General features: G+C 44.1%; 1 long non-coding RNA gene across 1 annotated transcript in view; it reads left to right on the forward strand.

Moving 5' to 3' along the window:
* Nucleotides 1-15548, forward strand: part of LOC135966162 (uncharacterized) — a 56350-nt gene that overhangs the window by 12477 nt on the left and 28325 nt on the right. The window lies entirely within an intron of this gene.

Genomic DNA, 15548 nt, shown 5'->3' on the forward strand with positions numbered 1-15548 from the left:
TGGGAGGCTGAGGTGGGTGAACCATGGGGTCAGGAGTTCGAGACCAGCCTGGCCAACATGGTGAAACCCTGTATCTACTGAAAATACAAAAAAAAAAAAAAATTAGCTGGGCATAGTAGGGGGTACCTGTAATCCCAGCTACTCAGGTGGGTGAAGCAGGAGAATCACTTGAACCCGGGAGGCTGAGGTTGCAGTGAGCTGAGATTGCACCACTGCACTCTTAGCCTGGGTGACAGAGTGAGACTCTGTCTCAAAAAAAAAAAAAAAAAAAAAAAAAAAGATCTGACATACAGAGAAGAGCAATTACAGGGCTCCTCAAAGATGCAGGTACTGGCCTCACAAATCTATTTCACAAGGCATTGGTCGAGGGTATATCTTCTGGACCTTCCCAGCTGGGATGAGTAGGTCTAAAGTGACTAACCCACTCCACCATCCCAATCTCCCTAAGCCTTTGGATCCCTTCCTCTACATTAAACCAAGGGAGATGAGGCATTTCCAACTCCTCACAGTGGGCCATCTTTTAATCTATATTTCAGCTAACCAAGCAAATAAACTATTAGAAGGTTTTGTAAATTTCCGAGCTGCAACATTAAAAGCAGAGTCCCTACTTAGTGGGCCCAAATCAATAAATTCAGCCTGATCCAACTCTATGTTGCTTCCACCATTATCCCATACCCTTAATATCGTTTCCATGCCTGTTCTCCAGATGACTGTTTATATAAATTAGAGAACTCAAACAGTTCTTTTCAAGTGTAGCACACCTTGAGATAGAGTCTCTTTCACCCAAGCTGGAGTCCAGTGGCATGATCTCTACTCACTGCAACCTCTGCCTCCTGGGTTCAAGCAATTTTCATGCCATTTCTTTTCTTTTTTTAGTAGAGGCGAGGTTTTACCATGTTGACCAGGATGGTCTCGATCTCCTGGCCTCAAGCGATCTGCCTGCCTTGGCCTCCCAAAGTGCTGGGACTTCATGTGTGAGCCACTGCACCTGGCCAAAAGTTGAGTTCTTACCAGAGAATGTGACGGGGGAAAGGAGTGCCCAGGAGTTGCTCATTTATGCAAAGAAGTGTTTAGTGTGGTGAATCAAGGAATTTAAGTTGGGTGACGTGGAAAGCAAAAACAGAAGAGTGATGGGCAGTGAAAAATTGATAAGGTTAATAGTTTAGAGATTCTGCTTCTATCAATACATGGTTACAGAGGAAGTGATGGTCAGGATGAGATGCAAAATAATACAGGTTATGCAAGCAGCCCTTTTTTTTTTTTTTTTTTTTTTTTTTTTTGAGATGGACTCTTGCTCTGTTGCCCAGGCTGGAGTGCACTGGTGTGATCTTGGCTCACTGCAACCTCCGCCTCCCGGATTCAAGCAATTCTCTGCCTCAGCCTCCCAAGTAGCTTGGATTACAGGCGCCCGCCACCACATCCAGCTAATTTTTGTATTTTTAGTGGAGACGGAGTTTCACCATTCACCATCCTGGCCAGGCTGGTCTTGAACTCGTAACCTCGTGATCCACCCGCCTCAGCCTCCCAAGGTGCTGGGATTACAGGCATGAGCCACCGCGCCCAGCCAAGCCCATTTATTATAAATAACCAGGGCTGGAGTATTAACCATGGGAATAAGTGACTGAGGTGGACTGGAAAACAAGATGATTGGAAATGAGTGGAGAAGAAACTGAGGGCCAGCCTATTCGATTAATTGTCTCCATGCATCATGGAATAGCCCAGACTGATGACAGTAGGAGTGGTGTAAACCCAGAGAATGAATCAGGCCTCTAAATTTTCAGGGAATGTGGGGAAAGTGACCCAGGAGATCAGCAGATTATTACAATATCCTGATGGCATGCACTTAAAAGGAGCTGAGTTTTTAGGGGATGAGCAACAGTTTGAAGTAGGCAAAGAGCAACATTACTCTGAATGCTGAGTTACAAGTGAAATGCTGAACCTACCCTTTAGTACTTTCAGAGAAGTGAGATCCACTAACTTGAAGGATCAGGAAGGGGATCATGGTAAAAGTGGCATTTATATGGACTTTGAAAGATGAAAAGAATTTTGTGAGAAATAGATTTGGAAAGATAATTCCAGGCAGAGAGAATGCTATTACCAAAGAAGGAGCTGACACTGCTCCGCCCACGCCTGGTGCTTCTGCAAATCCTCCTCCAGAGCCCGTTGCTATGGTGCTAATAGCATCCTTGGTATTACCAGAGCTGGTTAGCAGTTGGCCACCAGGTGGCAGTGCATATCTTTGCGCCATCCCTCCCAGTACTGCCCCTGGAGAAAAACTGGAAGTGAGAATTAGCATAAGTACAGCTGAGGTGGCTTGTGGACTGTGTATTTAGTTAGGCCTGAAGAAACAAAGCCCTTGGAGAAGAGGATAAATGTGGGAACATTTAGGGAGAAGATCAGGGAGAAGATAAAAGGAAAGGAAATTGCCTCAGGGTGAGAGTATAATGAGGTCTAGAAGGTAGTAGAGGGCTCTTGGAGGGAGAGCCATGTCCTCCTGGCCATTCCTTGAGGAACTAGTTGGTCAGGATAGCCACACTGCCCTAGGCTTTACAAAACTCCGGAAATACACTCTTGGATCCAGAGGTGACAATTCACTGCATGAGGATTACCCCAACCAGCCACAGCGTGAAATCCTTGGAGAAGGTGTGTGCTGACTTGATCAGAGGCACAAAGGGAAAGAATCCCAGCTTGAAGGACCAGTTCGAATGTCAAGACTCTAAGAATCTGGCCGGGCGCGGTGGCTCAAGCCTGTAATCCCAGCACTTTGGGAGGCCGAGACGGGCGGATCACGAGGTCAGGAGATCGAGACCATCCTGGATAACACGGTGAAAACCCGTCTCTACTAAAAAATCCAAAAACTAGCCGGGCGAGGTGGCGGGCGCCTGTAGTCCCAGCTACTCGGGAGGCTGAGGCAGGAGAATGGCGTGAACCCGGGAAGCGGAGCTTGCAGTGAGCTGAGATCCTGCCACTGCACTCCAGCCCGGGCAACAGAGTGAGACTCCGTCTCAAAAAAAAAAAAAAAAGACTCCAAGAATCAATGCAAGAAAAACGCCTTGTGGTGAAGATTCTAGGATTTAGGATCATTTCCAGATGAGAATCCACAAATGACTCACACAGTCTTTCTGAGGTTGTTAAACAGATTGCTTCCATCAGTATTGAGTCAGGATTTTAGGCTGCTCACCACTGCACTCACTTGTCAACTATTTTCATAAACCGTAGTTGTTTAAAGAAAGAAGCAGCCAAAAGGAACAACCAAAGAGAGAGGGGAGATGTGCAGATTGGCAGTGCAAGGTGAGGAATAGGCACCAGACCAACATTGAAAAGAGTTTGGAGCAATGGTCTTCTTCTTCTTCTTCTTTTGGTTTGTTTACTCACATAATAATTTAAAAAAAAAGGCCGGGCGCGGTGGCTCAAGCCTGTAATCCCAGCACTTTGGGAGGCCGAGACGGGCGGATCACGAGGTCAGGAGATCGAGACCATCCTGGCTAACACCGTGAAACCCCGTCTCTACTAAAAATACAAAAAACTAGCCGGGCGAGGTGGCGGGCGCCTGTAGTCCCAGCTACTCCGGAGGCTGAGGCAGGAGAATGGCCTAAACCCGGGAGGCGGAGCTTGCAGTGAGCTGAGATCCAGCCACTGCACTCCAGCCCGGGCTACAGAGCAAGACTCCGTCTCAAAAAAAAAAAATAATAATAAAATAAAATAAAAATAATAATAATAATAATTTTTTTTAAAAAAAGCCAAAAAAAAAAAAAAGAAAAGAAAAGAAAAGAAAACTAAAGTATGTATTTCCTCTACAGTGGTTTTTTTTTTTGTTTTTTGTTTTTGGATGAAATCTCACTCTGTCTCCCAAGCTAGAGTGCACTGGCGCAATCGCGGCTCACTGCAACCTCTGCCTTCCGGGTTCAAGCGATTCCCTCTACATGTTTTTAAGTGAAATCTAAGAAAAAGTTTTATGTTGAGGTAGCTTCCAGGGATTAATTTCTACTGTCTAGTATTTGGTATACATGCTTTCAGGGCCATTGCTAGTTTTTCCAGTGCCTTTTTGCAAATTAGGCAAAGGTGCCCTTCTGGGAAAAAGCAGGTTTTCTAGGAATGGTACCCATGTGTAAAGAAAAATGTGCTCCTTCCTCTAGTTGAGGAGGAGAGCCTGGCCAGTGGATTGCAGGCTGTATTTTAGCCTCTACATATCCCACAAAACTGCACAACTAAGTTTCAGCCCTTCACTTGTCCCCAAAACTGTACAAACCATACACAAAAACTTTGTAGATTTTAACTTAAAAAAAAAAAAGAAAAACCTTGGAATACAGACATAGATCATTCAGTTTATGGAAATATAAACTAAATGACAAAGCTACTGTTTGTGGGCAAACCTGTGAGCCAAATCTTTTGGCTTTGGAAGCAAAAAGCCTGACTTCCTTTTTCATTTCCAATAAAAATGTTAATATATGTCCTTATATCAATTATCTTCTTAATAGTTTTTACTTATTTATTTATTTATTTTTGAGACAGAGTTTCTCTCTTGTTGCCCAGGCAGGAGTGCAATGGCGCAATCTCAGTTCACCGCACCCTCCGCCTCCTGGATTCAAGGGATTCTCCTGTCTCAGCCTCCCAAGTAGGTGCCACCACGCCGGGCTACTTTTGGTATTTTTAGTATAGATGGGGTTTTGACATGTTGGCCAGGCTGGTCTGGAACCCCTGACCTCAGGTGATCCGCCCACTTCAGCCTCCCAAAATGCTGGAATTACAGGCGTGGGCCACTGCACCATTCTAAAACAATAAACTTTATCCAGTACTACTTCAAGTGTGGTGGTTATCTACAGATGAACGACATCAGCATCTTCCGGGAGGCTGTTAGACATGCAAATTCTCAGCTGCATCCCAGACCTGCTGAGTCAGAATCTCAGCAGAATGAGATCAGGAAATCTGTATTAACAAGACTTTGAAGTGACCCTTAATGACTGCTAAAATTTTAGAAGCATCAATTGGTAAGCAAACCCTAAGCAAAGTTCCAGAGTATAAGGTGCTGCTCCATTTAAAAATTTCCATCGAGGCCGGGCGCGGTGGCTCAAGCCTGTAATCCCAGCACTTTGGGAGGCCGAGACGGGCGGAACACGAGGTCAGGAGATCGAGACCATCCTGGCTAACACAGTGAAACCCCGTCTCTACTAAAAAATACAAAAAAATAGCCGGGCGAGGTGGCGGGCGCCTGTAGTCCCAGCTACTCGGGAGGCTGAGGCAGGAGAATGGCGCAAACCCGGGAGGCGGAGCTTGCAGTGAGCTGAGATCCAGCCACTGCACTCCAGCCTGGGCGACAGAGCCAGACTCCGTCTCAAAAAAAAAAAAAAAAAAAAAAATTTCCATCGATGCTGTCACAGTGCTCTTCCTCAGCAGTTATGCACTCTTAAATTGTTCCTCTTGCACCCTAGTAAAAGTTTAAGATGGGTTAGAGATAGTTTTTCTTTTCTTTCTTTTTTTTTTTTTTTAGACGGAATCTCGCTCAGTTGCCGAGGTAGGTGTGCAGTGGTGCAATCTTGGCTCACTGCAAGCTCCGCCTCCCCGGTTCCCGCCATTCTCCTGCATCAGCCTCCAGAGTAGCTGGGACTACAGGTGTCCGCCACCAAGCCTGGCTAATTTTTGTATTTTTAGTAGAGACGGGGTTTCACCCTGTTAGCCAGGATGGTCTCCATCTCCTGACCCCGTGATCCGCCCGCCTCGGCCTCCCAAAGTGCTGGGATTACAGGCGTGAGCCACCGGCGCCTAGCTGCACTTTATCTAACTTAATCCTCCTAACAGCCTATTGGGTGGAACAGAACTTTAGCAACCTCTGTTTAAGATTGTTGGATAAAATAGTGTTTTGTCTGTTTGCTTTTTAGTATAGATATGTCTCAAACATTATATGGGACATGTTTATGCTTTAAAAAGTATTAATCTTTGATCTGAAATTCAAATTTAACTGGACATCCTGTTTGTTTGCTTGTTTGTGCTAAATCTGGCAACCCTACGTATTTCTTTTATCCATCATATTAAGAAGAAATTACTTTCCTTCAAAACACATCGCACAACTTTAATTTTCTAGCTAATATTATTTTGTCTTGCTACTGATGTTCAGATTGTCAGAGAAACCAAAAGGAACCAATGTTTTGGATAGTTTTCTTGTTGCTGTTTTTGAGACAGAGTTTTGCTCTGTTGCCCAGGCTGGGTTCAGTGGCCCGATCTTGGCTCAGTGCAACCTCCGCCTCCCAGATTCAAGGCATTCTCCTGCCTCACCCTCCCGAGTAGCTGGGACTACAGGCACGTGCCACCACACCCAGCTAATTTTTGCATTTTTTTAAGTAGAGACAGGGTTTCACAATGTTGGCCAGGATGGTCTCAATCTCTTGACCTCGTGATCTGCCTGCCTTGGCCTCCCAAAGTGCTAGGATTACAGGCGTGAGCCACTGCCCCCAGCCCCAATAGCTTTCACAGAAATCTACTGAAGGAACTATGGGATAAATAGCAGAAGTTTAACTTCTACTATTCCCAAATGTATCTATGAGTCTCAAATCCTCAATCCTAATTTTAATTAAGAATTGTTTACAAAAAAAAAAATAATTGCTTAGGTCTCTTTACAAATGAACCTTGTGAACAGACATGTTGGTGATATCTTACAATGAGAATTGTATAATTTTAGAACTAGGTATAGAACTAGAAAGAAGCTTGCAGATCACTAGTGTCTGTTCCCAGAACCTAACTCTGAAACTTAAGCATGAACTGGTGTCTCCAGGCACTAGAGGACTTTGTAGACAGGGATTCTTGTACCTACTGCCTGGGGGTTGTCAACTTGCTTCAGTTTTCCCCTTGTCTTGCCTATGCTCCCTCCCAGACACCTCTTCTGTTTTTCTTAGGCTTTAAATCTTATCTATGGCTCCAAAGTGGCTGCAATAAAAGTCAAACAGGAGAGGGAGAGTGATATGGATCAATTAGAGATGAATATAAACATGCCCCCAACTTGGGGAAATCCCCCTGGTGAAAACTGTGAAAGGCCTGAGGAACAATAGTTCATTCCAACATGGCAGAGAGAGGGAAAGGTGAGACAGGCTTCTTGCAGAGGATGGACATAAAGTTATTCATAGTTATTCCAAGACCAGTAGGATTCAAGGTCAAAAATGCTAAAGAAGAAGGAGCAAATGCCAAGTTGTCAGCACTTGATCTTGTAGTGAATGCATACCCTTGCCTCTGTTGTGAAGAAAGAAACTTAGACTAGCTGAAATATTTTTTAGAAGACTTGCTCCTATGACGAGGGCAACCAGGCTTCAGAAAGTCTCTTCTCTACGAGCAGATAGCATGTATCTAGAAATGCAACAATGGCTTTAAGACATAAGAATGTGGTATCTCGCCGGGCGCGGTTTCTCAAGCCTGTAATCCCAGCACTTTGGGAGGCCGAGACGGGTGGATCACGAGGTCAGGAGATCGAGACCATCCTGGCTAACACGGTGAAACCCCATCTCTACTAAAAAAATACAAAAAACTAGCTGGGCGAGGCGGCAGGCGCCTGTAGTCCCAGCTACTCCAGAGGCTGAAGCAGGAGAATGGCATAAACCCAGGAGGCGGAGCTTGCAGTGAGCTGAGATCTGGTCACTGCATTGCAGCCTGGGTGACAGAGCCAGACTCCATCTCAAAAAAAAAAAAAAAAAAAGAATGTGGTGTCTCTTGGCCGGGCGCGGTGGCTTGCACCTGTAATCCCAGCACTTTAGGAGGCTGAGGCAGGTGGATCACCTGAGGTCGGGAGTTCAAGACCAGCCTGACCAACATGGAGAAACCCCGTCTCTACTAAAAATACAAAATTAGCCGGGGTGGTGGTGCATGCCTGTAATCCCAGCTACTCAGGAGGTTGAGGCAGGAGAATCGCTTTAACTCGGGAGGCGGAGGTTGCGGTGAGCCAAGATCACGCCATTGCACTCCAACTTGGGCAAAATCTCAAAAAAAAACAATGTGATATCTCTCTATGAGTATACAGAGAACAGTGCCAGGAGGGCCCAGTATATGGTAGTTGATCATTAAACGTTTATTGAATGAAAACTCCAAGGTCATATTCTGTGTTAATTTTCTTGCTTTGTCATCTATTTCTTCTTTTTTTTTTTTTTTTTGTCATAACTGTATCTATGTCTTATTTTTCCCATCTGTGTTGAGAAAAAATGAAATCAAACAAGAAATCATGAGATCTGCCTCTCAAGGAAGTCTACTGGAAAGCTGAAGTTTGCATTAGATGTACTTTTGATACCTGAGCCTCTGAGCCACTGCCAGTACTTCAGTTTCAGTACTCGTTATCTCTTTGTATAATAGCCTCCTTACTAGTTTCTACAGTGTAGTCTGTAATCTCTTTAAAATCTAAATTCAATCATGTTATTACTGTGTGTAACCTACCAGCTCTCTGGGGTACTCAGAAGAAAGTCCAGGCTGGGTGCGGTGGCTCAGGCCTGTAATCACAACACTTTTGGAGGCCGAGGCAGTCAGATCACCTGAGGTCAGGAGTTCGAGACCAGCCTGGCCAACAGGGTGAAATCCTGTCTCTACTAAAAATACAAAAATTAGCCGGGCATGGTGGCAGGCGCCTGTAATCCTAGCCGCTTGGGAGGCTGAGATAGGAGAAACGCTTGAACCTGGGAGGCGGAGGTTACAGTGAGCTGAGATTGTGCCACTGCATTCCAGACAGAGCAAGACTCTGTCTTAAAAAAAAGAAAAAAAAAAAAAAAAGTCCAAACTCCTTGACCTGTCATACCTGGCATGCTTGGATATTTGTGATATTATCCTGCTCTCCTTCTGGCCTCTTCTCACCCCTTGGCACACCCCACTGCAGTCAGGCTGAAATCACAAATACACCATACTCTCCTTCAAGCCCATGCTCACACTGTACCCTCAACCTATCACACTATTTAGTCTTGTCTCTCTCCGTCGTACTTTGTTAGAGTGACTACTACTTAAAGAGGAAGTCTGCCTAGACACTGTCACACCTCTGCTATCTCTTGCCTGAATTATGTGTCTCTCCCCACGTCCCCGCTTCAAGACCAGTCATTGTGCAGCGCCTGACCCTGGGCGGCACCATTTCCATAAACCCCAATGTGCACGCAGTCAGATGCAAGCTGCACAGTCATATGCAGTGTCCCCACAGGAAGTTATGAGTCTTATACGTTTCCCGTGCTTCCTCTCGAATGGACGGTAAACACTCAGGAAAGCATGGTTGTTTCTCAGGCTTGGAAAGAACGAGAGCAGAGGAACATTTAAGCTGGACCTTGAAGGGTGTGTCAACAGACAGAAAAGGTAAATAACATATTTCAAGCAGAGAAAATCACAAAAAAAAGAATACAGAGGTAGTCTGGTGTAACTAGATTAGATAGGAGTAAGTAAACGGAAATTAAGATAAATTGTGTCAAGCCCTGAGTGCTACTTTAATGAATATGAATTTTATTCTATTGGCAGCAAGCCATTGAACAGTTTTGAGCACTACAATGATATAATCCCGTCTGTGTTTAAATGTATTTTCTACTGAGTGTTATTTTTTGCTATAAAACAAAGCATGCTTATTTTTAAATTTTTATTATTTCAAAGAAAAATCAGATAAGTGAAAGGTTCCTATAATATCACTCATTAGCGTTAACCACTATTAATAGTTTGGTATAATGCTCCATTTTTTTCCTGTGCAGCACATGTACATGTGCGTATATGTGCGTATGTGTTTCTGTTTTTTATTTGTTTGTTTGTTTGTTTTCAGAGTTTCGCTCCTATTGCCCAGGCTGGAGTGCAATGGCGTGATCTCGGCTCACCACAACCTCCGCCTCCTGGGTTCAAGCGATTCTCCTGCCTCATCCTCCTGAGTAGCTGCGATTACAGGCATGTGCCAACATGCCCAGCTAATTTTTTAATATTTTTAGTAGAGACGAGGTTTCTCCATGTTGGTCAGGCTGGTTTCGAACTCTTGACCTCAGGTGATCCACCCGCATCGGCCTTCAAAAGTGTTGGGATTATAGGCGTGAGCCACCGCACCCAGTGAGTGTATGTGTTTCTGTACAATTCATTTATTTACAAGAATTAAGGGACCAGGTGTGATGGCTCACGCCTGTAATCCCAGCACTTTGGGAGGTCAAGGTGGGCAGATCACCTGACGTCAGGAGTTTGAGAGCTGCCTGACCAACACGGCAAAACCCCATCTCTACAAAAAATACAAAAATTAGCCGAGCGTGGTGGTGTTCATCTGTAGTCCCACCTACTTGAGAGGCTGAGGCACTAGAATTGCTTGAACTGGGAGGTGGAGGTTGCAGTGAGCTGAGATCCTGCCATTGCACTCCAGCCTGCATGATAGAGCGAGATTCTGTCTCGAAAAAAAAAAATGAATTAAGGCTGGGCACAGTGGCTCATGCCTGTAATCCCAGCACTTTGGAAAGCAGGGGCGGGTAAATCGCTTGATCTTAAGAGTTTGAGACCAGTCTGGGCAATAAAGCAAAACCCTGTCTCTACAAAAAATACACACTTCAAGACCAGGCATGATGGTGAGCACCTGTAGTCCTAGCTACTGGGGAGGCTGAGGTGGGGGAATCACTTGAGCTCTGGAAGTCGAGGCTGCAGTGAGCTGAGATCGTGCCACTGCATTCCAGCTTGCATAACACAGCAAGACCCTGTCTCAAAAAAAAAAAAAATTAGATCATTCTAAACATACTTTTTGCCACTGCCTTTTTTGAAGTAATGCTGGGTATCTTGTATGAGGAAGCAAACCACACAAATCTTATCAACCACAGCAAAAACATGATTATGTGTGAATATACTTGCTAATAATCAACACAGAAATGATATTCTGTTTCACCTATGAGCCTGCACAATTTTTTTTTTTTTTAAGATGGAGTCTTGCTCTGTCGCCCAGGCAGGAGTGTAGTGGCTCACTGCCAGCTCCGCGTGCTGGGTTCACGCCATTCTCCTGCCTCAGCCTCCTGAGTAGCTGGGACTAAAGGCACCTGCCACCACGCCTGGCTAATTTTTTGTATTTTTAATAGAGATGGGGTTTCACCATGTTAGCCAAGATGGTCTCGATCTCCTGACCTCGTGATCCACCCGCCTTGGCCTCCCAAAGTGCTGGGATTACAGGCATGAGCCACCGCGCCCAGCTGAGCTTGCACAAATTAAACAGAGATGAATATCAGTTTCGGCGGGGCTCCAACAAAAAAAAAGATACTCTTTATATAATTATAATAGAAGGAATAAAAATTAGTTATTCAAGAGAGGGTAATTTAGCAATTCTTTTTGACATTTAAAATACATGTAACTTTGAACTAGCAATTCCATATCTACAAGTTTTTTCTACAAAATACCCTCAGAAATTCACAAAGAAATGGAGGCTAGGCACAGTGGCTCACACCTGTAATGCCAGTGTTTTGGGAGGCTGACATGGGAGGATCGCTTGAACCTGAAAGTTTGAGACTAACATGGGCAACATAGTGAGACCCTGCCTCTACTAAAAGTATAAAAATTAGCTAAGCATGGTGACACACACGTGTAATCCCAGCTACTCATGAGGCTGAGGCAGGAGAATCACTTGAACCTGGGAGGTGGAGGTTACAGTGAGTCGAGATTGTGCCACTGTACTCTATCCTAGGTTAGAGAGTGAGACTCCATCTCTAAATAAATAAATAAATAAATAAATAAATAAATAAAAGGAATTCACAAGGATAAATGCACAAGTATGTTTATTGTAGCTTTATTTCTAATAGCAAAGCAACCTAAACAGACAATAAATTATGGGGTTCCCTACCACATTACATACCATTGTGCAGCGTATCTGAATGTACTGATGTAAATAATTTCCATAATATATTGTTGGGTGAGAAAATATCAAACTACTGAAATGATATATGTGTTTATATGATGCCATTTTTGTAAAACCATACATGCACCTAAGTAGACAGTATGTGTCTATATTCATCTACAATGTGTGTACATAATATGTGTATGTGTGCTAATATATACACATACTCAAAAGGTTTTTTTGTTTTTGTTTTGAGGTAGGATCTTTCTCCGTTGCATAGGGTGGAGTACAGTGGTGCAGTCATGGCTTATTGCAACCTCAAATTCAAAGGCTCAAGCAGGCCTTCCCTAGTAGCCTCCCTAGTAGCTCTGGTTGCACCACGCACAAGATAAGATTTTACTTTGTTGCCCGGGCTGTTCTTGAACTCCTGACTTCAAGTGATCCGCCTGCCTCAGCCTTCCAAAGTGCTGGGATTACAGGCATGAGTCACCACCATGCCCAGCTCGACGTTTTCAAGTCAATATATATTGTGATATTTCATTCTTTTTAATGGCTACAGAGTATTTTACTGTATGACAACACCATTGATTTATTCTACACTTTTTTTTTTTTTTTTTTTTTTGAGACGAAGTCTTGCTCTGTTGCCCAAGCTGGAGTGTAGTGCCACAGTCTCAGCTCACTGCAGTCTCCGCCTCCTGGGTTCAAACGATTCTCCTGCCTTAGCCTCCCAAGTAGCTGGGATTACAGATGCCCACCACCACGCCCGGCTAATTTTTTTTTTTTTTTTTAGTAGAGACGGGTTTTCACATGTTGGCCAGGCTGGTCTCAAATTCCTGACCTCAGGTGATCCACCCGCATCGGCCTCCCAAAGTGCTAGCATTACAGGCATGAGCCACCACACCCAGCCAAGATAACAGTGTTTGTTGATGGATTGGATGTGGAAGGAGTGGGAAAGAGAAAAATCCTAAATAATCCTAGTTTTTGGAATTCAGTGAATAGTGATAACATTTACTGAGATGTAAAAGACTAGAAAAGTAAAAGATTTGGGAGTTTGAAAAATAAACAGAACTTCTCCTTTGGCTATGATTAATGTGAGAGGCTTTTTGACCACCTAGGTACAAATAAGACAGGCTATATATATACATGACTCTGATTGCTTCTAAGCCTTTTGGCCAAGATCAAGTGATACATAACTCTGGAATTCAGGGGGAAAGCCATCAGTGAAAAACTTACAAGACAGCCCATTATGTTTTGATAGCTCTAGTTATCAGAAAGTTCTTCCCATTACACTAAGGTGACTATAAATGTTATATAAATTTGATGCCCGTTTCCATTTGGGGTTCCTGAAAAGTACATATTTTTCTAAGCACATCGAATATTGGAAGAGAGTTATCACATTATCTCCCAACATCTTTTATTTATTTATTTATTTTTGAGACGGAGTTTTGCACTTTTTGCCTAGACTGGAGTGCAGTGGTGCGATCTCAGCTCACTGCAAGCTCTGCCTCCCAGGTTCAAGCAATTCTCCTGCCTCAGCCTCCCGAGTAGCTGGGATTACAGGTATGCACCACCGCACCCAGCTAATTTTGTATTTTTAGTAGAGATGGATTTCTCGACGTTGGTCAGGCTGGTCTCAAACTCCTGACCTCAGGTGAGCTGCCCGCCTCAGCCTCCCAAAGTGCTGGGGCCTACATCTTATATTTTCTAATCTAAACAAACAATCCTAGTTTCTCCAGCTGTCCTTCATGATCTGTTTCCAGACATGTCATCATCCTGGCTGGTCATATGCGTTTTAAGGTAGGATGCCAAGGACTAACATGGCCCAAATAACCATACATAAAATGTAGGAGTATCATCCCTCGGATTTGCTATTTCTTCAGAAATACGTTTGACTTTTATAATTTATGTTTTCCTTCTTTTTTTGTTTTTATTTTTTCGAGACATGCCACCACACCCAGCTAATTTTTGTATTTTTAATAGAGACAGGATTTCACCATGTTGGCCAAGCTAGTCTCAAACTTCTGACCTCTAGAGTTCTGCCGACCTTGGCCTCCCGAAGTGCTGGGATTACAGGCATGAGCCACCTTGCCAGGCCCTAATTTCTTTCTTATTGTCATGAGTGTGTCAGGGTTCCTACCAGTGACACACAATGTCTCTTTTTCTCCTTTTTTTTTTTTTAAATGGAGTTTTGCTCTTGTTGCCCAGGCTGGAGTGCAATGCCACAATCCTGGCTCACTGCAACCTCTGCCTCCAGGGTTCAAGCGATTCTGCTGTCTCAACCTCCCAAGTCGCTGGGATTACAGGCAGGTGCCACCACGCCTGGCTAATATTTGTATTTTTAGTACAGACGAGGTTTCACCAGGTTGGCCAAGCTGGTCTTGAACTCCCGACCTCAGGTGACCCACCCTCCTTGGCCTCCCAATGTGCTGGAATTATGGAGCGTGAGCCGCCACGCCACACCTGGCTACGATGTCTCTTCTTACTTTCTTCTTATCCATTCTTGGATTTGGAAATCAAATAACCAATTGAAGCCATCAGATATTAACATTTTGCTTTGCATGTTTGGGATATTTTGTAATAATTTAAAAGGAGAGGCGGGGCCCAGTGGCTCACACCTGTAATACCAGCTGCTAGGGAGGCTGAGGCAGGAGATTGGCTGGAACCCAGAAGGCAGAGGGTTCAGTAAACCAAGATTGCGCCATTGTACTCCAACGTGGGAGACAAGAGCTCCTTGTCAAAAAACACTCCATCTCAAAGAAAAAAAAAAAGGAGAGAGAGAGTAAGTGCTTCCCTAGAGGGACCAAAGCCTTCCTATGGGTTACACTTTGAATTCTAGTGAGAAAACCGGTTTTCTTTCCTTGTTTCCTCTAGGCTATGTTCAAAATAAATGAGTTTCCCAGACAGTTGAGTGTCAGATGGGTGAGGTATTTCAGCCTTTTGCAGAGGATCTCACTGGAGATTTTCTGAGATGTCTTGCTGAAATCAAGGTGCATGGTGTCTGAGGCGGTGGTTCTCAAACAGCGGTGATTTGTTCCCAGTGGGCATCTGGCAATGTCTGGAGATATTTTTGTCGTCATGATTGCAGGAAAGGGATTACATCCATCTAGTGGGGAGAGGCCAGGGATTCTGCTAAACATTCCGCAATGCATGGAACAAGCCTTTGTGACAAGTAATGGTCTGGCCCCAAATCTCAGTAATATCCATATTTAGGACTATGATATTTCTTTGATTTTATTAACTTTATGGGAAAAAGTTAGAAAAGTGTTAAACCTAATGAAATAATTCTGCTTCCAACTAATTACTGCTCTCTCTCTCTCTGTCTCTTTTTTTTTTTTTTTTTTTTTTTTGAGACACAGTTTTGCTCTTGTTGCCCAGGCTGGAGTGCAGTGGCGCCATCTCGGCTCACCGCAACCTCTGCCTCCCGGGTTCAAGCAATTGTCCTGCTTCAGCCTTCCAAATAGCTGGGATTACAGGCATGTGCCACCGCACCCAGGTTATTTTGTATTTTTAGTAGAGACAGGGTTTCTCCATGTTGGTCAGGCTGATCTCGAACTCCCAATCTCAGGTGATCCGCCCGCCTCGGCCTCCCAAATTGCTGCTATTAGAGGTGTGAGCCACCGTGCCCGGCCTATCACTGCTCTCTTATTGCATACAAATCGTCTGTGAATAATCTTTTTAGACTTTAGTAGGAAAATAATGAAGCACTGCTTTTTTCCACTTTTGTAAACTGAAAAGTTTATATTTTTCTGCCATCATTCTCAATCTCCATAATTTT

Source organism: Macaca fascicularis, chromosome 11, assembly GCF_037993035.2.
Source record: "Macaca fascicularis isolate 582-1 chromosome 11, T2T-MFA8v1.1".
In the NCBI taxonomy this organism is placed as follows: Eukaryota; Metazoa; Chordata; class Mammalia; order Primates; family Cercopithecidae; genus Macaca; species Macaca fascicularis.